General features: G+C 43.9%; 1 protein-coding gene across 1 annotated transcript in view; it reads left to right on the top strand.

The window, feature by feature from the left end:
- Window positions 1-21,632, top strand: part of LOC311105311 (LIM and calponin homology domains-containing protein 1-like) — a 154,183-nt gene that overhangs the window by 65,401 nt on the left and 67,150 nt on the right. The window lies entirely within an intron of this gene.

Below are 21,632 nucleotides of genomic sequence, written 5' to 3'. Positions count from 1 at the left end.
CCCCCACTACAATAACAATGGATTATCTTATTATCTTGTTACAGTTTCAAAGCAAAAGAGTTATCGCCTCAATTCTTATCGCTAGCAGAAAAAAAATTTGCCTGCGCAATTTCAGTCACTCTATCTTGTTTCTCTCTTTCTCTTTTGCTGTCACTCTTTCCCTCTCTTGCTTGTTCTTTCTTGCTCTCACTCAGTCTTTTTTAAGAGAAGATATCTCAATATCTAAGGGCAACAAAAGTCAGTCTCCCACTCCCTCTCTTTTCTCCAATACATGTCTAATGATTTCTGACTACATGATTGAGGGAACAGTTAATCTGGGGTGGTGTCGAGTCAGTCTTTGAAAGGATTATAAGGGTTATCAATGATCCATCTACACACACTGGTCCTCCACCAACGAGGGACATTAACAAGGAACTAGTGAGTGGAAGGAGAAAAGGGGCATTAGTATACCTTTAGTAAGCTTTTGATACGTGCATGAGTGGGCACCGGCCAATGACTGTATATACTGTATGAATGGACAAAGCCATCGATCACTCGACATCATTCATTTCAATGTGAAGACTCAATAACACATTGAAGCCAAATTAAAGTAAAGATGGCGTCATAACATGCATAGTTTGAGCTACTCCAGGAAGTGACGTTGCAGGCTAACTTAGTGCTGCCCCCTCTCATTGAGTAACTCAAGTTGAAAACCGACCGGGGTACTGCAGGCTGCCATTAACAACTTTTGTCAGTGTTTTTACCTCCTTTTTTGTGATATCCAATTGGTAGTTACGATCTTGTCTCATCGCTGCAACTCCCCAACAGACTCGGGAGAGTCGAAGGTCGAGAGCCATGCGTCCTCCAAAACATGACCTGCCAAGCCGTGCTGCTTCTTATCACACCGCACGCTTAAACAAGAAGCCAGCCGCACCAATGTGTCGTAGGAAACCCCATCCAACTGACAACCTTAGTCAGCTTGCAGGCGCCCGGCCCGCCACAAGGAGTCGCTAAAGCACAATGAGCCAAAGAAATCCCCCTGGCCAAACCCTCCCCTAACCTGGACGACGCTGGGCCAATTGTGCGCCACCCCATGGGGCTCCCGGTCGCGGCCGGCTATGACACAGCCTGGGATCAAACCCCAGGTTGTAGTGCTGCCTCGGCACTGAGATGTAGTACCTTTGAAACTTAGACCTCAGCGCCACCCGGGGGACCCTGTGTGCGATTTTTTAATAATCCGTTCCAAGGACATACATCTTGTGTATTAGAAGCAATTATTGGTATCATGATTGTCTTCAAAAAAAAATTTATTTACACGAAGATTGACCATGAAGATTTACATTTTTCCATTCACTGTAATGGGGATCCTGTTTTCTGCTAACAAAGCCTGCAGTACCGCGGTCGGCCTTGAACTTCCGTGGCTTCTGTGGCTTCTATGAGAAGGGGCAGTCGTTCTCCCCTGGCCACGGCAAGCCATGTCGTAATAAGCTTGCTTTTTGTAATTTAACAAAGCCAAGCAACTACATAGTTACCTGGGCTACATTTAGTAGGGAAAGGTTACGGTTCCGCTCTCACTTACGTTCCGCTCAGACATGCAGGCTTGTGTATCAAATCAAATCAAGTTTTATTTGTCACATGCGCCGAATACAACAGGTGTAGACCTTACCGTGAAATGCTTACTTACAAGCCCTTGACCAACAATGCAGTTTTAAGAAAAATAGAGTTGAGAAAATATTTACTAAATAAACTAAAGTAAAAAAAGGAACACAATAAAATAACAATAACGAGGCTATATACAAGGGGTACCGGTACCGAGTCAATGTGCGGGGGTACAGGTTAGTCAAGGTAATTGAGGTAATAGGTACATGTAGGTAGGGGTAAAGTGGCATAGATAATAAACAGCAAGTAGCAGCAGTGTAAAAGAGAAAGGGTGGGGGGGTCAATGCAAATAGTCTGTGTAGCCATTTGATTAATTGTCTTATGGTCTTATGGCTTTGGGGTAGAAGCTGTTAAGGAGCCTTTTGGACCTAGACTTGGCGCTCAGGTACCGCTTTCCGTGCGGTACCAGAGAGAACAGTCTATGACTTTGGTGACATGAGTCTTTGACAATTTTTTGGGCCTTCCTCTGACACTGCCTAGTATAGAGGTCCTGGATGGCAGGAAGCTTGGCTGATGTACTGGGCCGTATGCACTACCCTCTGTAGCGCCTTAAGGTCAGATGCCGAGCAGTTGCCATAGCAGGCGGTGATGCAACCGGTCAGGATGCTCTCGATGGTGCAGCTTAGAACTTTTTGAGGATCTGAGGATCCATGCCTAGGTCTGTGGCGGTCACGAAATGTTGTCAGCCGGTGATTGTCAAGCAAATAACTGTCGGTCTCACGTAATTTACCGTTAATTAACATAAACACATTTAGCATCTCCTGGCTTCCACACATAGCCTACAAACCACTGATGCAGACCTTTGGAACATCTACCTTTTAAAAAGTCTAATAAATCCATGTAATATAGCCTACACCTTCACAATAAACCCATTATTTATTTTAGACAGGTCTAAAGAAACATGATATGAAGAAAATGTAGTCTATTTCAGAAGAACAGAATAGCATACTCTGAATTGTCCTTATGTTAGGTCCTGATCTGGCTATGCCAAATGGCTGTGGGCTACACTAGTTCATTTACCAGACAAGATTTGCTTAGAATTCCGTGGCATTATTTTATATTATTTTATAGTATGACGAATACAATTGAACAAAGCTGAATTAAATAGAAAATATATTTTCTCCAAACGATTTGAGGGAGTGTGCACATGCGGCTATTCTGTATTTAGCAGTTAACAAAGAAATAGGTACTCCGATATGCTTAATTTAGAGTTATTAATGTAACTTTAGCTGTTCTACAAACGTTGGGCTAAATGTTTTAATTTTTAACATTGTAAGGCTGCATGATGCGACTCTAATGATGATTTGAAAAAAGTTGCTTGAAAGGCATGAGCTCTGCTTTGTTTTGTTGCGCAGGCTGTACACATTTCATCAGTCTCTCATTCACAATTTGACAAGCATTTGATAATGCCTCGAATTTGTGTGGCTGTAATGCACCCTAAAAAATCCATGCCGGTGTGCCCTTGGCCCGGTCACTGACCTGGTTCATTACCGGCCAACCCCGGACTGTCTTGTCTCATTACGCACACCTGGTTCCCATTCCCCCTGATTAGTATGTGTATATATGTGCCCTCTGTTCCCCATTGTTCTGGTCGATTATTGTCCCATGTCCGTTGGTCTCGTGAGTACCGTATATTGTGCTCTTGTTATTACGGGTCTCGTCCCGTGTATTGTGTAGAGGTTACACCTAGCTCTTTTGTTTGGGTTACATCCCTTTGTTTATATATATATATATATACAGTGAGGGAAAAAAAAGTATTTGATCCCCTGCTGATTTTGTACGTTTGCCCACTGACAAAGAAATGAACAGTCTATAATTTTAATGGTAGGTTTATTTGAACAGTGAGAGACAGAATAACAACAAAAAAATCCAGAAAAACACATGTCAAAAAAGTTATAAATTGATTTGCATTTTAATGAGGGAAATAGGTATTTGACCCCCTCTCAATCAGAAAGATTTATGGCTCCCAGGTGTCTTTTATACAGATAACGAGCTGAGATTAGGAGCACACTCTTAAAGGGAGTGCTCCTAATCTCAGTTACCTGTATAAAAGACACCTGACCACAGAAGAAATCAATCAATCAAATTCCAAACTCTCCACCATGGCCAAGACCAAAGAGCTCTCCATGGATGTCAGGGACAAGATTGTAGACCTACACAAGGCTGGAATGGGCTACAAGACCATCGCCAAGCAGCTTGGTGAGAAGGTGACAACAGTTGGTGCGATTATTCGCAAATGGAAGAAACACAAAATAACTGTCAATCTCCCTCGGCCTGGGGCTCCATGCAAGATCTCACCTCGTGGAGTTGCAATGATCATGAGAACGGTGAGGAATCAGCCCAGAACTACACGGGAGGATCTTGTCAATGATCTCAAGGCAGCTGGGACCATAGTCACCAAGAAAACAATTGGTAACACACTACGCCGTGAAGGACTGAAATCCTGCAGCGCCCGCAAGGTCCCCCTGCTCAAGAAAGCACATATACAGTATATGGTTTCACTAGTGTACACAAAGCTAGGTGTGGATGTCATGCAACACTTAAGCATGCATGAGAGCACCAGCTGTTCCGGACAACTGTGTGAACACGCTCTCCGTAGCCGATGTGAGCAAGACCTTTAAACAGGTCAACATTCACAAGGCCGCGGAGCCAGACGGATTACCAGGGCACGTACTCAGAGCATGCGCGGACTAACTGGCAAGTGTCTTCAGTGACATTTTCAACCTCTCCCTGACCGAGTCTGTAATACCTAATACATAATTTTCACCATAAAAATGCACCTTCATAATAAACGCATTACATGCATAATCACATTTGCGGTCACTCTTGATAATGGTGTTTTCCAGCTAATGGAACATTCACACTTACAGTGCCTTGCAAAAGTATTCATCCCCCTTGGCGTTTTTCCTATTTTGTTGCATTACAACCTGTAATTTAAATTGATTTTATTTGGATTTCAAGTAATGGACATACACAAAATAGTCCAAATTGGTGAAGTGAAATGAAAAAAATAACTGGTTTCAAAAGATTCTAAAAGATAAATAACGGAAAAGTGGTGCGTGCATTATATTCACCCCCTTTGCGATGAATCCCCTAAATAAGATATGGTGCAACCAATTAACTAAAGTTGTGGAGAAGTACAGATAAGGGATGGGTTATAAAAAAATATCAGAAACTTTGAACATCCTATGGAGCACCATTAAATCCATTATTAAAAAATTGAAAGAATATGGCACCACAACAAACCTGCCAAGACAGGGCTGCCCACCAAAACTCACGGACCAGGCAAGGAGGGCATTAATCAGAGAGGCAACAAAGAGACCAAAGATAACCCCGAAGGAGCTGCAAAGCTCCACAGCGGAGATTGGAGTATCTGTCCATAGGACCATTTTAAGCCGTACACTCCACAGAGCTGGGCTTTACGGAAGAGTGGCCAGAAAAAAGCCATTGCTTAAAGACAAAAATAAGCAAACACGTTTGGTGTTCACCAAAAGGCATGTGGGAGACTCCCCAAACATATGGAAGAAGGTACTCTGGTCAGATGAGACTAAAATGTAGCTTTTTGGCCATCAAGGAAAACGCTACGTCTGGCGCAAACCCAACACCTCTCATCACCCTGAGAACACCATCCCCACATTGAAGCATAGTGGTGGCAGCTTCATGCTGTGGGGATGTTTTTCATCGAAAGGGACTGGGAAACTGGTCAGAATTGAAGGAATGATGGATGGCGCTAAATACAGGGAAATTCTTGAGGGAAACCTGTTTCAGTCTTCCAGAGATTTGAGACTGGGACGGAGGTTCACCTTCCAGCAGGACAATGACCCTAAGCATACTGCTAAAGTAACACTTGAGTGGTTTAAGAGGAAACATTTACATGTCTTGGAATGGCCTAGTCAGCAGAACCCATCCAACTTGAAGGAGCTGGAGCAGTTTTGCCTTGAAGAATGGGAAAAAATCCCAGTGACTAGATGTGCCAAGCTTATAGAGACATACCCCAAGAGACTTGCAGATGTAATTGCTGCAAAAGGTGGCTCTACAAAGTATTGACTTTGGGGGGGTGAATAGTTATGAACGCTCAAGTTTTCTGTTTTTTTGTTTTATTTCTTGTTTGTTACACAAAAAAAATATTTTGCATCTTCAAAGTGGTAGGCATGTTGTGTAAATCAAATGATACAAACCCCCCCAAAAAACATTTTAATTCCAGGTTGTAAGGCAACAAAATAGGGAAAATGCCAAGGGGGTAGAATACTTTCACAAGCCACTGTATAGCCTACTGCCATGTGCGCATTGCTGCGCTTATAATGTGAAGAAATAGCCTAATAGTGGCATGTTGTATAATGATTAGAAGACAGGGGCAGGAATACTTATTAGGGGTTTTATTTACTCCACCCAACACAAGGTACGTCATGAAAAATGACATGGACGAAGCCCAAAACAAGCACGTATACAGTGAGGGAAAAAAGTATTTGATCCCCTGCTGATTTTGTACGTTTGCCCACTGACAAAGACATGATCAGTCTATAATTTTAATGGTAGGTTTATTTGAACAGTGAGAGACAGAATAACAACAAAAAAATCCTGAAAAACGTATGTCAAAAATATTATAAATTGATTTGCATTTTAATGAGGGAAATAAGTATTTGACCCCCATGCAAAACATGACTTAGTAATTGGTGTCAAAACCCTTGATGGCAATCACAGAGGTCAGACGTTTCTTGTAGTTGGCCACCAGGTTTGCACACATCTCAGGAGGAATTTTGTCCCACTCCTCTTTGCAGATCTTCTCCAAGTCATTAAGGTTTTGAGCCTGACGTTTGGCAACTCGAACCTTCTGCTCCCTACACCAATTTTCTATGGGATTAAGGTTTGGAGACTGGCTAGGCCACTCCAGGACCTTAATGTGCTTCTTCTTGAACCACTCCTTTGTTGCCTTGGCCGTGTGTTTTGGGTCATTGTCATGCTGGAATACCCATCCACAACCCATTTTCAATGCCCTGGCTGAGGGAAGGAGGTTCTCACCCAAGATTTGACGGTACCTGGCCCCGTCCATCGTCCCTTTGATGCAGTGAAGTTGTCCTGTCCCCTTAGCAGAAAAACACCCCCAAAGCATAATGTTTCCACCTTCATGTTTGACGGTTGGGATGGTGTTCTTGGGGTCATAGGCAGCATTCCTCCTCCTCCAAACACGGCAAGTTGAGTTGATGCCAAAGAGCTTGATTTTGGTCTCATCTGACCACAACACTTTCACCCAGTTCTCCTCTGAATCATTTAGATGTTCATTGGCAAACTTCAGATGGGCCTGTACAGTAGCTGTGCTCAGATCCACACTTGTACATTACAGTTGTGTCCAGGCTTGGACTTACGTATCAAAAGCAGAACCCCATGGTTGTTCACTTCTCACACCCTAGTTGTGTTGTCTACAATAGTAAAACCATACCGCTGCGCTCACACGCAGGTCTGTGGATTATAGTGAGACCCTATGGCTGTATTCCCGCATGGTCTTCCACACAACAAAGAGACCTTATAGTTGCACTTACACAATCTACACAGGCTCAAGTGTTCCGTACCAGAGCAACGCTAGGCACCAAAACATCAACAAAAACACACACACATACACACACACACACAAACACACACACACACACACACATACACACACACACTGGCCTGTAGGGGAGTTGTAGTGTGATTACTGAGGTGAGAAAGGCATAAACAAGGGGCCTGCTGTTATCTCAGCCATCATAATAAAACATAGAACAGGCCAGACCAGGCACTCCCCCTTCCTTCCCCTTCCTGTTACAGCCTAATGGGAAAATGGTTCTCTAAGGAATTCCATGTTGTGTAATCAGGGTGGATGGTGGATGGTGGGCAGAGCGGAACGCGGGATGTTTTGCAGTTTGGATGGTAGCTCTAGTCCAGGGCGTTAGGAAGGCTCAGCATTAGCAAGCCGCACTGAGGCTCAGCATTAGCAAGCCCTGGACTACAGCTGGTTGGTTGGTTGGTTGGTGTACTGCTGAAGGGGGCTAGCAGGTTGGTGGGTTGGTTGCAGACCTGGGTCAAATGCATAGATCAAATGTTTTAAAGTACTTGAGTGTTTGAGGTGCACTTGATTTAGCTTCAAGTTTGCACTTTTGGGAATATTCTGTATATGTTCCAGTGTACCATTACACAGAACCTGATAAACAATGGATGTGTGCATGCCACTGTTGCGAAACCCCAGTCATGGTACTGCCTAGACAGTCATAATCTTGACTTATGATAAGAAGAAATCACTTCTGTGTGACTTTTACACAACTCTCCCCTGATTATTTGAGTGTTATCCTTGGCTGCGACTCTGCGAGGTTGGAATCTGAAACAAATCTGTGAGACGCCCAACTCCCTCGGCTTAATCTGTGAACGCCTTTCCCCTGGATACTCTATAGGCTAGGTGTTGTTTCTGGGTGTGAACGAGTGTGAACACTGTTTTACTTCCCCACCCACAAGCCTCTGCAGTCAGATCACGGCAGAAAGCTATCGATTCCATCCAGCACCGTAATCTAATATGATCTGAGTCATTCCAAGTATTCCAATGGCTCATTTCAGAGGAAGGAACATGTTTAATGTCTAAGTACTTCATTCTTCATATCAATTCACTCTGAATAGTTTTTTACTGTTTTAAGTCTGTTGGGGAAAGAATGTCTTAAAACCGCTGTTTTTGAATTCTCTGCGGATGTCTCTTTAAGTCTGTGTGTGTTATTGTGTGGATTTTCTTGGACCGTTGTCCATTGTGTTGGTGTCTGAGGAGGGGTAGGAGGATGGAGGGGTGAGAAGAGGAGGGCAGTGGCTGGGGTACTGTGTGTGTTGATGTAGGCGTCAGCGTCAATCATCTCAGCTGCTGCCTCCACCCAGTTTCCTCTGCCAGTGACCCCCTACCGCACACACACGTACATGCACACATGGTTCAAACACACAAACACACATACAAATGTGCAGGACATGGGTTTGTCAAGTGGTTTCGCCTAGACACATACATGTACAGTACATGCACGTACAGTACGCACACACACCCTTGTCGACTTCTCTGTCGCACTCACTAATATTTACTCAGTTTGGTCCTCTGTACGAGTGTTTGTTTACATTTCTATTATTCTTGGCATCGGGCGACTTGTTGTCAAGCGACTTGTTGTCGGAAGAGAGGAATTTTGTTGTTTGGCTTGGGAGCAGCGGCAGTGTGGAGTGAGATGGTTTGCGTGTGTTGTCTGGAACTTCCTCCAGTTTCTTTGCTGTTCTTGGTTTGTTGTTTACTGACTACTGGATTTATCAGGAAGGCTTTTGAGTGGATAGGGTAGCTAGCTACGAAAAGGGCTGTGTGTGACGCAACAGTTGACACAAGTAGGCCCTTGTGGCCTTTGTCTTGATATTTTCTGCCAGTTTTAAAGGTAGACTCACTGTTATGACGTTGCCACGAGCAGCACCACAGATATTGCAATGAGCGTGATGCAAGACTTTGCTCTCAGACAGCCACACAGAGTATCTGTGCATGTGCACAGGTTCGCTTCATGCTGCTACAACGTGGTATACAGTACCAAAACAGCAGAGAAGTTTAGCATCGCGCTACAACGCTCTTAGTAGTTGTGTAAATTGACCAACCATTGCTGTTTACTTTGTGCTTTGATGAATCTACCTTTAAGGCATTGTGTCCCATTATTCTCACATAGTAAACTAAACCAACACAAATGAATGCTTAACAACACACGTATTGATCACGAACAGACCCTTTATAATCCATTAGCTTAGCATTTATAAGCAATGCAGGCATTACAAAGCGTAACCAATCCGTTACTCACAATAAGAAAGTGAAAAGCATGAAAGTGTGATTTCACAATGTCTCCACCCAGCCTCCACTTTTTAATAAAACCATCCTTTTTAAACCCACCATATATATTGTGACAGATCTCTGTGGCTAACTGGTTTTTACTGGATTCTACTGGACTTAACTAGATTTAGTTTGGCCTCCTCCAGTCTGTATTTAACTGGTCTTGATTGCCCTCCTAAACCCTTGCCATCCTCCTCTTCTTCTTTCTTTCTTCTTCTTCCCCCTGCCAACATTAGATTCAGCTATCCCTGCTAAAGGCTTTTAAGCTGTGTAATTCAGCTGTGGGAATTGGGAGGTCTCTGTCCAATGGTAGGCCTACTGTATTTACAATACTTGAGTCATTTGCAAACTTAAATCAGATTCTGATTGGGGTGATGCATAGCCAGTCAGGCTTCCCCAGTTGTAAGCAAATAGTTTCACATTTTCTAGGAAGTTTTGTTTGTAGTGTGCTTGGTGAACTTGATTCTTGGATTTCAGGATTTCTCTAAATGGAAACAACCTTATTTAAACCATTCATTTTCCCATATTAGAACATATTTACACATAACCAAACATATATAGATATATACAGGTGCCAAAATAAAGGAAACACCAACTTTAAGTGTCTTAATAGGGCGTTGGGTCACCACAAGCTGCCAAAAAAAGCTTTAATGTGCCTTGGCATAGCCTTTACAAGTGTCTGGAACCTATAAACTAGGGATGTGACACCATTCTTCTACGAGAAATTCCATCATCATTTGGTGTTTTGTTGATGGTGGTGGAAAACACTGTCTCAGGCACTGCTCCAGAATCTCCCATAAGTGTTCAATTGTGTTGAGATCTGGTGACTTAGACGGCCATGGCATATGGTTTACATCGTTTTCATGCTCATCAAACCATTCAGTGACCACTCGTGCCCTGTGGATGGGGGCATTGTCATCCTGGAAGAGACCACTCCCACCAGGATAGAAATTATTCACCATGGGTTGAAGGTGATCACTCAGAATGGCTGTGTATTTATTGGTGTTTACCTTGCCCTCTAAGGGGTTGAGTGGACCTTAACCATGCCAGGAGAATGCACCCCACACCATAACAGTGCCACCAGAACCCTCATTTACTCAAGCGTTTCCTTTATTTTGGCAGTTACCTGTAGATATAGAGCAAAAACTTGCAGATATTTAAATGCATATTTACATTTACATTTAAGTCATTTAGCAGACGCTCTTATCCAGAGCGACTTACAAATTGGTGCATTCAATTTAGGATAGCCAGTGGGACAACCACTTTTTGAAATGCTGATTTGGGAGAAGTTGAGATCTTGAATATACTACCTATTGTGCTATATTTGTAGAGAAAAAATGTGGTACTCTCTTGCTGATTGTCTTTTACGTATCCTGCTGGCAGAGCGATATCCATTCACACCCTCATTGTGTGTGTGTGTTTGTGTGTGTGCCATTACAAAAAATTATTTGTTGTGGCAAACTTCCCGCAAGTTTGTGGCAAATTTGTTGCAAACTAAATAGTGTGCTACAAAATTTTGCCAGAATTTTGCAAATGTTTGCCACTAGTGGTGAATTTACGGCAAACCTCTGTCAACAATAATACAGTTGAAGTCGGAAGTTTACATACACTTAGGTTGGAGTCATTAAAACTCGTTTTTCAACCACTCCACAAATTTCTTGTTAACAAACTATAGTTTTGGCAAGTCGGTTAGGACATCTACTTTGTGCATGACACAAGTAATTTTTCCAACAATTGTTTACAGACAGATTATTTCACTTATAATTCACTGTATCACAATTCCAGTGGGTCAGAAGTTTACATACACTAAGTTGACTGTGCCTTTAAACAGCTTGGAAAATCCCAGAAAATGATGTCATGTTTTTAGAAGCTTCTGATAGGCTAATTGACATCATTTGAGTCAATTGGAGGTGTATCTGTGGATGTATTTCAAGGCCTACCTTCAAACTCAGTGCCTCTTTGCTTGACATCATGGTAAGATCAAAAGAAATCAGCCAAGACCTCAGAAAACGAATTATAAACATCCACAAGTCTGGTTTATCCTTGGGAGCAATTTCCAAACGCCTGAATGTACCACGTTCATCTGTACAAACAATAGTACCCAAGTATAAACACCATGGGACCACGCAGCCGTCATACCGCTCAGGAAGCAGAGATGAACGTACTATGGTGCGAAAAGTGCAAATAAATCCCAGAACAACAGCAAAGGACCTTGTGAAGATGCTGGTCCTATATTGACATAACCTGAAAGGCCGCTCAGTAAGGAAGAAGCCACTGCTCATAAACCACCATAAAAATAGCCATACTACGGTTTGCAACTGCACATGGGGACAAAGATCGTACTTTTTGGAGAAATGTCCTCTGGTCTGATGAAACAAAAATTGAACTGTTTGGCCATAATGACCATCGTTATGTTTGGAGGAAAAAGCAGAAGAACACCATCCCAACCGTGAAGCACGTTGGTGGCAGCATCATGCTGTGGAGGTGCTTTCCTGCAGGAGGGACTGGTGCACTTCACAAAATAGATGGCTTCATGAGGAAGGAATATTATGTGGATATATTGAAGCAACATCTCAAGACATCAGTCAGGAAGTTAAAGCTTGGTCGCAAATGGGTCTTCCAAATGGACAATGACCCCAAGTTGTGGCAAAATGGCTTAAGGACAACAAGGTAAAGGTATTGGAGTGGCCATCACAAAGCCCTGACCTCAATCCTATAGAAAATGTGTGGGCAGAACTGAAAAAGCGTGTGCGAGCAAGGAAGCCTACAAACCTGACTCAGTTACACCAGCTCTGTCAGGAGGAATGGGCCAAAATTCACCCAACTTATTGTGGGAAGCTTGTGGAAGGCTACCTGAAACGTTTGACCCAAGTTAAACAATTTAAAGGCAATGCTACCAAATACTAATTGAGTGTATGTAAACTTCTGACCTACTGGGAATGTGATGAAAGAAATAAAAGCTGAAATAAATCATTCTCTCTACTATTATTCTGACATTTCACATTCTTAAAATAAAGTGGTGATCCTAACTGACCTAAGACAGGGAATTTATACTAGGATTAAATGTCAGGAATTGTGAAAAACTGAGTTTAAATGTATTTGGCTAAGGTGTATGCAAACTTCCGACTTCAACTCTATATATTGCCACTAGTCGCAAACAGTTCACCAGATTTTATTTTATGGCAGACAATTCTCTCAAGATTCAATTTGAATTTGTGGCAAACCTGTGGCAACAAGTTCCAAGACCAGTAAACGTTGATGACCAATCAGGGGGATTAGAAACGTCTGTTGGAAAATGAAATCCAAGCTATCTAGCTAGCTACCTACCAAAGTTTTCCGGTGAGTGTCTAACTTATTAATTAAACGTCCTAATAAACTTTAACATATTATTAGCTAAATGATGCCTAGTTAGCAATGTAAAGTTTTATGGGATAGAGTGAAACACATTTGGTTGATATCAGTTTCAATCTGCCAGCGCCACTGACTGGCTAGCTCTTAGCTAGCTAGTGTGGAACCCCGTATTATCAGCATATTCAACAGCGTTTAAAAAATACATTACCTTCAACAGTGTTATCTTGTGATCAAGCCATCAATGTTATGTGATTATTGGTGTCGTAAAAATGTTAGCTAATGGGTTAGCAATTAGCAAGTTTGACATTTCAGTGGAAATACTACTATTATCAGCTTTTTGATAAGCGGTTTAGCAAAAAAATAAGTCCCGTATTATCGGCATACGGCCCCCAGTTATTGGCCACCTTACTATTCTGTTCAATTACAAGATATATCAGTTTAATTTAGTTTAAAAAAGAGACACCAACCACGTAACCGAAGTGTTTACTAGATAGTTGACTAGTTGGCTAGCCTTCCGGTAAAAAATAATGACTTGCCTGTCAACTTTTCATTGCGTAGCCCGGTGCGCCCTCCTGTGGACTGTGGAAAATTGTTCTTCACCAACATATTCAGTGTTGTAACCAAATAATGTCTCATCATTTGTTTTACAGATTCATCTTATGTTTTGAGAAAGTAGATAACAGTTGAATTCTAAAATATGAGTATTAATAATTTACATCAAATAAAACTTTAATTTCAGTTATGTGCATTGACATAAACAATGAAAACACTGTTGGAGTTTGTGTTGCAGAGATGCACTTGGAAAGTAAAGGAAGAAATACACAAGAGTGGTTCAATAAATATATATTATATTTTAGACATTTATTTTTTTGTACAAATAAATAATTGAATATGAACACAAACAAAACAATTAAATCTCGACCTCCATCCCTATATTGTCACAAAAATCACAATAATAATCCAGCTCCACCGCTACCTCTGGATCCCACTGCACACACCTGCAGTGGAACCAGTGCTGACAGAAGTCACAGCACAACCATGGCACCTCGGATCTACACTCCTGATAGTAGCTTGCAGGCGGATCATGCTCAAATTGCAGGGGGCAGGGACACCAGACGAGGCTGCTATGGTGGTGTGACCAGGGGAGACTGAGGAGGCAGTTGGTGGTGACAGACAGGGTGGGTGGTGTGCATCGTGGTGGTGGTGGACAAAACCGCCGACGATGGCTTGGAGGAGCTGGTGTTTGTAATGGTGGGTTGAGGGGCAGACGATGGTGTGGCCGGGAGAGTAGGCACGTGGCCTTCTGCAGCTGGGGACTCTGGCGGCTCCTACAGGTGTTGCACCCTGGGTGGCACTGGCAGTGGTGATGCAGCTGTCAGGAGTGGTTCCAGCAGGGGGTCCTGCAGAGGCGATGGCGTCAATGGTCTCATCCATGGCAGCCCTCTCCTGTGCTCTCTGTGTTCTGAGGGCTGCCCGACGCTCTTTCTCCTCTGCCTCGGCCCTCTCCTTCTCACCCCTCTCCTGCCACTGGCGCGTGTATTCCTCCCCGGTGCGGAATGTGACGACCACAGGGAGTCTTCTGTATCGGTCCAGCCGAAACTTCAGGACAGTAAGGATGTGCCCCAGGTCCTTCGCTATCAGCCCACCCTCTATTAGAGGGTGCTCTTCTAGAGCTAGGCCTGGGACTGGAGCAGGGACTGGAGATGGGGCTGAGGGTCCTCCTGTGGTCGCTGGGGAGGTGGCACTGATGGATGGCACAGTGCTGCTGGTTCCAGGAGAGGCGGTGGTGGGACTCGGTAGGGACCGAGACAACATTAAACGGGACTCTTCAATGGCTGAAGGGTCAAAAAGGGAAGAGGCCACACTTCTTAAACCCTTCCACCACATAGCGCATGTCCTTGCATCGCTGGTACGGGTAGCGGAATACTCTGGCAAATTCTGATTTGTTTACCATGTAGGTGTGGTCAAAATGGCTAAGGTCTCCAGCTACCTTGGAGAACTCAGCCTTTAAAGGGCCAAAGTATGCCACGTCCAGCGGCTGCAGGACATGGGTGCAGTGTGTTGGAAGACAAAGAAGTATAACCCCTTCCCTTAGTGCCGCCGCGAGAACCTCCAGGTCCATGTGGCTCTTGTGCCCATCGGAGAGGAGAAGGAGAGGGCGCTCCTTCACTGCATGCTTAATGAAGTGCAGAAACCACTTCCTGAACAGGTCCCCGTCAATGTAGCCACTGCTAGCCAAGGCTTGGGGGGGGGCCTCCCAGTGTGTAGTGGCCAACGGGGAAACACTTGGGGTAGATGATAAACGGGGGGGTGGGGGGGACGTCCTCCCCAGCTGCGTTGAAGCAGGCCAGCACTGTGATGTGCTCCTTGGTCCAGGAGCCTGCTGGTACACGTGTTTTGCACCTAGGGGAGCCAGCACTTTGTGCCTGCTCTGGTCGCTACGAAACCCAGACTTATCGCAGTTATAGATATGTCTGGGTTTCTCCCTCAACCCACTCTCCTCCAAGTGCTTCTCATAAGAAGTGAAGAAGGTGTCCATCGTCGGACGTGTGGCACACTCAGCACTCCCCCTGTCCAGGGTGTCCGGCCTCCTCATGCTCTGAACATTTCCCACCACCTCTTCCCCAGTGGTGGGATTGTTTCCCCTGGGTGCCGAAACCTACAATAGAATAGAATATATAATTGTCCATCCAGGATGAAAATGTTTGTTTTGGCATCACCATACACATCCACATTTACATCACACACATTGAGAACAGTCAGTCCATCAATCTACATACATAGAACACCAAATACCTGCTTATTTTGTCAGCGTATTTCATCAGCCTCTGTCTGGTGAAGGGGAACCCATGGCTGGTGCAGTAGATACAGTACTGCACCAGATAATTTTTGGTGCAAGCAATGTGGGTGGTCCACTGCGACAACCATGGGTCACCCGGACGCTCAGCCTGTCCGCCAGGGTCTGCCGAGGTACACCATGCACCTTGGTAGATAAGAAAATAAAACTTACTAGCAGATAAAATTCACATACACATGGTAATCTCCTAAAAACAAAAGATGCCTAACCTTGGCAGCCTGGCGGATAGCCATCCCTGCCCCGCAGTCCTCCATGGCATGGAACATGTCCACCTCACTCCACTGCTTCCTCTTGACTTTCTCCATGCTGTGGTGTTAATACATGTAGTTAAATAACTTGGCATACTATACACATTTTAGAAAGATTACTCAATCTGAATATGTATAAACATTTACATTTCAGAGCTAATGCATTGAAAGGTGATGAAAGTTTTCACAATAACTGAAAGTGTACCCATGTTTTTTGTTTGATGTTATCTGTAATGAAAATTAGTGTCCCAATTAGTTTAATATTGACGCATACATTGTACAATTTGACTAAATACTGCCTCTATGTAGCTGTTGTAAGATTAAACATAACCAACAGTGATAGGTGTCAAAAAGTTCATGGTTCAAAGTTCCAAATACATTTTTGCAGATTGTGCAAAACGCCTCTGTCACGATCGTTGATAAACGGGTCAGACCAAGGCGCAGCGTGAAATGCATCCATGTTTATTGTACTGAATAAACATACAAAACAACAAAAGGCAACACGACGTCGGAAGGCTAATCACTAACAAGCCCAAACTCACCGAACACAAACAAGATCCCACAACACAGGCAGGAAAACTGGCTGCCTAAGTATGATCCCCAATCAGAGACAACGAGCGACAGCTGCCTCTGATTGGGCATCACACCCGGCCAACCATAGACATAGAAACATAGAATACCACATATAGAAAAAGCACAACAAGGAATATACACACCCTGACTCAACATATAAGCGTCCCCTGAGTCAGGGCGTGACAGCATCCGTCAGAGGACTCCAATTTTGATACGATAAAGCTTGACAAGATTTCGCTGTTTTCGTGATATGTATTATCTAACGCTTACAATTTCTTTCCTTTTTGCTGTCTTAGCAGTTCTATCAACATTTAGCAACTAAGCTAGTAACATTAGAAAATCTGTTAGCTATATTTCAGAGGTAAAAAGTTGGATATTAAATGATGTGTGGTCTGTCGTGCAGTCGAATTTTACAATATGCAGCGTGTTCCACAAAATGTGTACATATATAACTTTTTTGAAAACGATCAAAACCTAACTTAACTTACACAAATTGCACTGAAATTCGGTGATCAGCTAGGTAGAAGGGTGTCGTTAGTCGCAAAACTTACCGTTCTTTTCCAATCCATTTAAATGTTGAGCTCGAGGTGATTTAGTCCTCCAACCGCTAGAGAGTGTCCGAAGTTAGGGAGTGTCCGATGTTGGGGGAAAATTAGCTAACGTTAGCTATCATACTATTGCACAATTAATGTGATAGGTAGCTAGCTAACTAATTATTTGCCTAAACACTTATATTTTTATGTGAATACGTTGCTGTCTTAATACCAATATGCATGTCAATATGCTAGTGTCAGTTCAGTAGAATGTTAGCTAGCACAACAGCTAAGGTAGCAACAATATGAGTTGATTTGACATCAAAGCAAAACTTTTGCAGATGGATACCCTTTCCCCACCCGTGGTGTTGAAAGAGGCTGGGAGGAGGATGCATCAACACCCTGGAAATATGTTTGTGGAGCAATCACTCATAACACTTTTTTTGAGTGATAAATTAGTGTATTGTCTTTGAGATTGATAAGGTAAGCAAATGCATGTATTCTCAAATGCAGCTCATACATTCATTCTTTGTAACAATTAGATATTGCATCACTTTAAACTAGTAGTAGCAAGCTCAATACAGATTGAGGCCTTCAATCAAACTGAGGACAGAGAAATGTGTGTGCACCAGACAGGTCAAGGCTTCTTGGATGCATGGCTTTGAGATCTAAGTTACACTCAAAAAAATGCTGGGTTGCAGGCATTGAGTCAATAGTTGGGTTGTTTTCTGTAAAAACAGCAGGGTTGGGTTGTTGGTGCTGGGTTATTAAGGTTGTGTTATGGCAGTGCTGATTTTAACATGTCAAACTTGGTGGGACAAACTCAATGCCTGCAAAGCCACTACATAACACGAAACAATACATTATGAATATTTGACCCAGCCAGTGGGTAAATGTTTTGTGTGCTGTCACCTAAGACAGCTGAAGTGTGTCAGTGAATGTGAATATCTATTGATTTGCTCTGGCACTGTCTGATAGACACATCTGTGTTAATAACACTAAAGATAGTGTCACACGCATGCTTTGTTTTTATCAGATTGCAATCTGAGTGTACACATCAAATTCAGCTGAGGCTCTAGTCAATATGTTTGGACTGTTTGGTTCATGAAATAATATAAATACATGTTAAGATTTCAGAAGATAGGATTGATTATGAAATCTTATGAAAAATAACCTATACTTTGTTTCAATGTTCTATTTAAAAAAAACTATACATTGTGGACAATTCTCTGATGTGATATATGTTCTGAAATGCAGGTGATACAACTCAACATTGTATCTTGATTGTGTGTAGGAAAGGGGTGGGGTGGGATAGTAGGGAAGGCAAAAATATAGAAGCAAAATTTAAATTAGGATTACACTGAAAATAACCCAAAGATTATAAATTACCCAGCTGATGGGTCAAACCCCAAACCAGCAATATAGTCTAATTTACCCAGAAGCTGGGTCAAGCGCTCAACCCAAGGTGCTAGGTTAGAAGCACAACCCAACCCCACTGGGTTGAGTTGACCCAATGTTGTGTTTGGCCAATATTGACCCAGCATTGGCTTGTTGAAATGACCCAAATTGGGTTATTTTTAACCCAGCATTTTTTTGTGTAACAAATTTATTTTGGGAAAATAATATGAATTGCCATATTAGGCATAACTCAATTTCTAACTTTTTTGAGATGCCAAAATAAAAATATTTTCAGTAATTTTTTTCAGTATCATAGTTTAGTTTGTTTTGTGTTTTCTGATTGTTTCAGTGCATGCATTCAACAAGCTTTGGACTAAGGAATTCCACAGAGCCGCCATCTCCAAAGTTCACTCAAAAAGGCAATAGTTCTGAACTGGGTTTGATTTAGTTTTAGTTTTAATTATTTACATTTTGTGAAATTATCTTTTAAACTTCCTTTGGTTTAAATCTATTGCTCATTATTCACTTAGCTCATGTAAATAATTCTGTAGTTGCCCCTTTAAACATCCTAAGGTCAATATCCCCATACTGTTCACATTTCTCTCATGTAAATGTTGTAGCTACATAAAATATTAAATAAACAATTTATTTGGTAAATATCCAGTCGTTGCTCTTTTCTTCATTACCATGCTGATGATTTCAAGTTGTATTGGATTTATTGTTAAGACATTGAATAATGTCACGCCCTGGCTCTGGGGACTCTAGTATGTTGAGCCAGGGTGTGAGTTTTCAGTTGTTGTTCGTTTTAGTTGAGTATTTCTATGTTGGCCAGTGTGGTTCTCAATCAGAGGCAACGTGTATCAGCTGTTGCTTGTTGTCTCTGATTGGGAACCATACTTAAGCAGCCAGTTTTCCCACAGTGTTTGTGGGATCTTGTTCCTGTTAGGTTTGTGTTTTTGCACCTTTGGACGTCACGTATCGTTTTTGTTATTTTGTTCGTGTCTCACTAAATAAAGCATGTTCGCAAATAACGCTGCGCATTGGTCCTCTGTTCCCGACGAACGGGACAGAAGATCCCACCAAAACTGGACCAAGCAGCGTGTCCAGGAGCCATCGCCAGGGGAATCTCTAGCGGATCTCCTTTGCAACCTCGACTGGGCCAAGCCAAGTGAAGAGCAGAGAGGTTGGACTTTGGAGCAGTGGAGTAAGAGTCTCGACTGGGCCAAGCCAAGTGAAGAGCAGAGAGGTTGGACTTTGGAGCAGTGGGGTGAGAGTCTGGCGAGAGATATGGAGGCCTGGTCCACGGGGAGGAGAGACACCCAGACATTTTTTAGGGGGGGGCTCATGCCGTGGACGACGGGGCAGCAGGAGGCCGCGAAAAGAGCGGTCCAGCGGGTTGGCAGAGGAGGCCGCCAGGTTAAGGGGGCCACTGGTCACAAAGGGGAAGGAAAGTGTAGAGGCACGGCGAGAGGTACTGGGGTGTGTTACCAGTCCGGTCCGGCCCGTTCCTGATCCCCGCGTAGGGCCAGTGGTGTGTGTCCCCAGTACGGTCCGGCCTGTTCCTGTCCCTCGCATCGAGCCTGTGGTGTGCGTCGCCAGCCCGGTCCGGCCTGTTCCTGCTCCCCGCATCGAGCCTGTGGTGCGCTTCGCCCGCCCGGTCCGGCCCGTTCCTGCTCCCCGCACCAAGTCAGTGGTGCGCTTCGTCAGCCCGGTCCGGCCCGTTCCTGCTCCCCGCACCAAGTCAGTGGTGCGCTTCGTCAGCCCGGTCCGGCCCGTTCCTGCTCCCCGCACCAAGTCAGTGGTGCGCTTCGTCAGCCCGGTCCGGTCCGCTCCTGCTCCCCGCACCAAGTCAGTGGTGCGCTTCGTCAGCCCGGCTCGGCCCGTTCCTGCTCCCCACACCAAGCCAGTGGTGTGCGTCGTCAGTCCGGCACAGCCCGTGCCTGTTCCACCGGTGCCTGGTTCGGCACGGGTCAGCTGCTTCACGCCGGAGCTAGAGCAATCCGCTCCACCAGTGTGCAGTCCAGCTCCGGTCAGCAGGGCCAGACCGGACCAGGGGTACTTTGGGGGGTTAGAGAGGGAGTGGGGATCATGCCTGGAGCCGGATCCGCCGCCAAGGCGGTGTGCCCACCCGGTCCCTCCCCTGTGGTGTTTGGTTGGCGCGGTCGGAGTCCGCGCCTTTGGGGGGGGGGGTACTGTCACGCCCTGGCTCTGGGGACTCTAGTATGTTGAGCCAGGGTGTGAGTTTTCAGTTGTTGTTCGTTCTAGTTTAGTATTTCTATGTTGGCCAGTGTGGTTCTCAATCAGAGGCAACGTGTATAAGCTGTTGCTTGTTGTCTCTGATTGGGAACCATACTTAAGCAGCCAGTTTTCCCACAGTGTTTGTGGGATCTTGTTCCTGTTAGGTTTGTGTTTTTGCACCTTTGGACATCACGTATCGTTTTTGTTATTTTGTTCGTGTCTCACTAAATAAAGCATGTTCGCAAATAATGCTGCGCATTGGTCCTCTGTTCCCGACGAACGTGACAAATACATGTTTAGCATATTTACTAAATTTAATGTTTTAGTTTTTTTTCTCTGAAAAGTAAGTTCATTTAAAGTTATGTGATTTGGTTTATTTAGATACAACATTTCAATGTTGTTAACATACAGTAACCAAAAACCTGATCTAATTTGCATATTCATACTGATTTTGCAGCAAACAGAATGCCAAAAGTTTCCCAGAAGTTAACAAGTTGCCACAAATTGACCGCAACAGTTTTCCAAAAAAGGATTTTGCATGTGAAAATATGAGCTTGTCGCAAAATTGCGACAAATTGGCCAAAGGTTTGCCACAACTGTTTGCCAGAAGCCTGTTTTTGCATAAGGGTGTCTATGGGTGGGGACTCCTCTCCAGGGTAGCAGAGATGGCACTCTCCCAAAGGCACAGGAAGCCAGAGGAAGGGGTGGTGGTAATTTACCACATTGAGAAAGGCTCTGGAACGTGAGAAAATCCAGCTCTGTATGTGTGTGTTTGTGCGAGAGAGAGGGAGGACGAGAGAGAAGAGAGTGAGAGAGTGAGAGAGGCTGGGAACTGAAGACCAGAAGAGGACAGCAGCCTTAGCAGGGTCAGGTTTTACCAACGTAACAAAGGACCGTAGGACACCAGGCAAGCTCTATATAGAAAACGGAGAGAGAGAGAT

This window comes from Coregonus lavaretus (genome assembly GCF_964263955.1).
Source record: "Coregonus lavaretus genome assembly, chromosome: 29".
Taxonomy (NCBI): Eukaryota; Metazoa; Chordata; class Actinopteri; order Salmoniformes; family Salmonidae; genus Coregonus; species Coregonus lavaretus.
The sequence above is the reverse complement of the archived record's forward strand: the minus strand, read 5'-3'. Positions and strand labels throughout refer to the sequence as shown.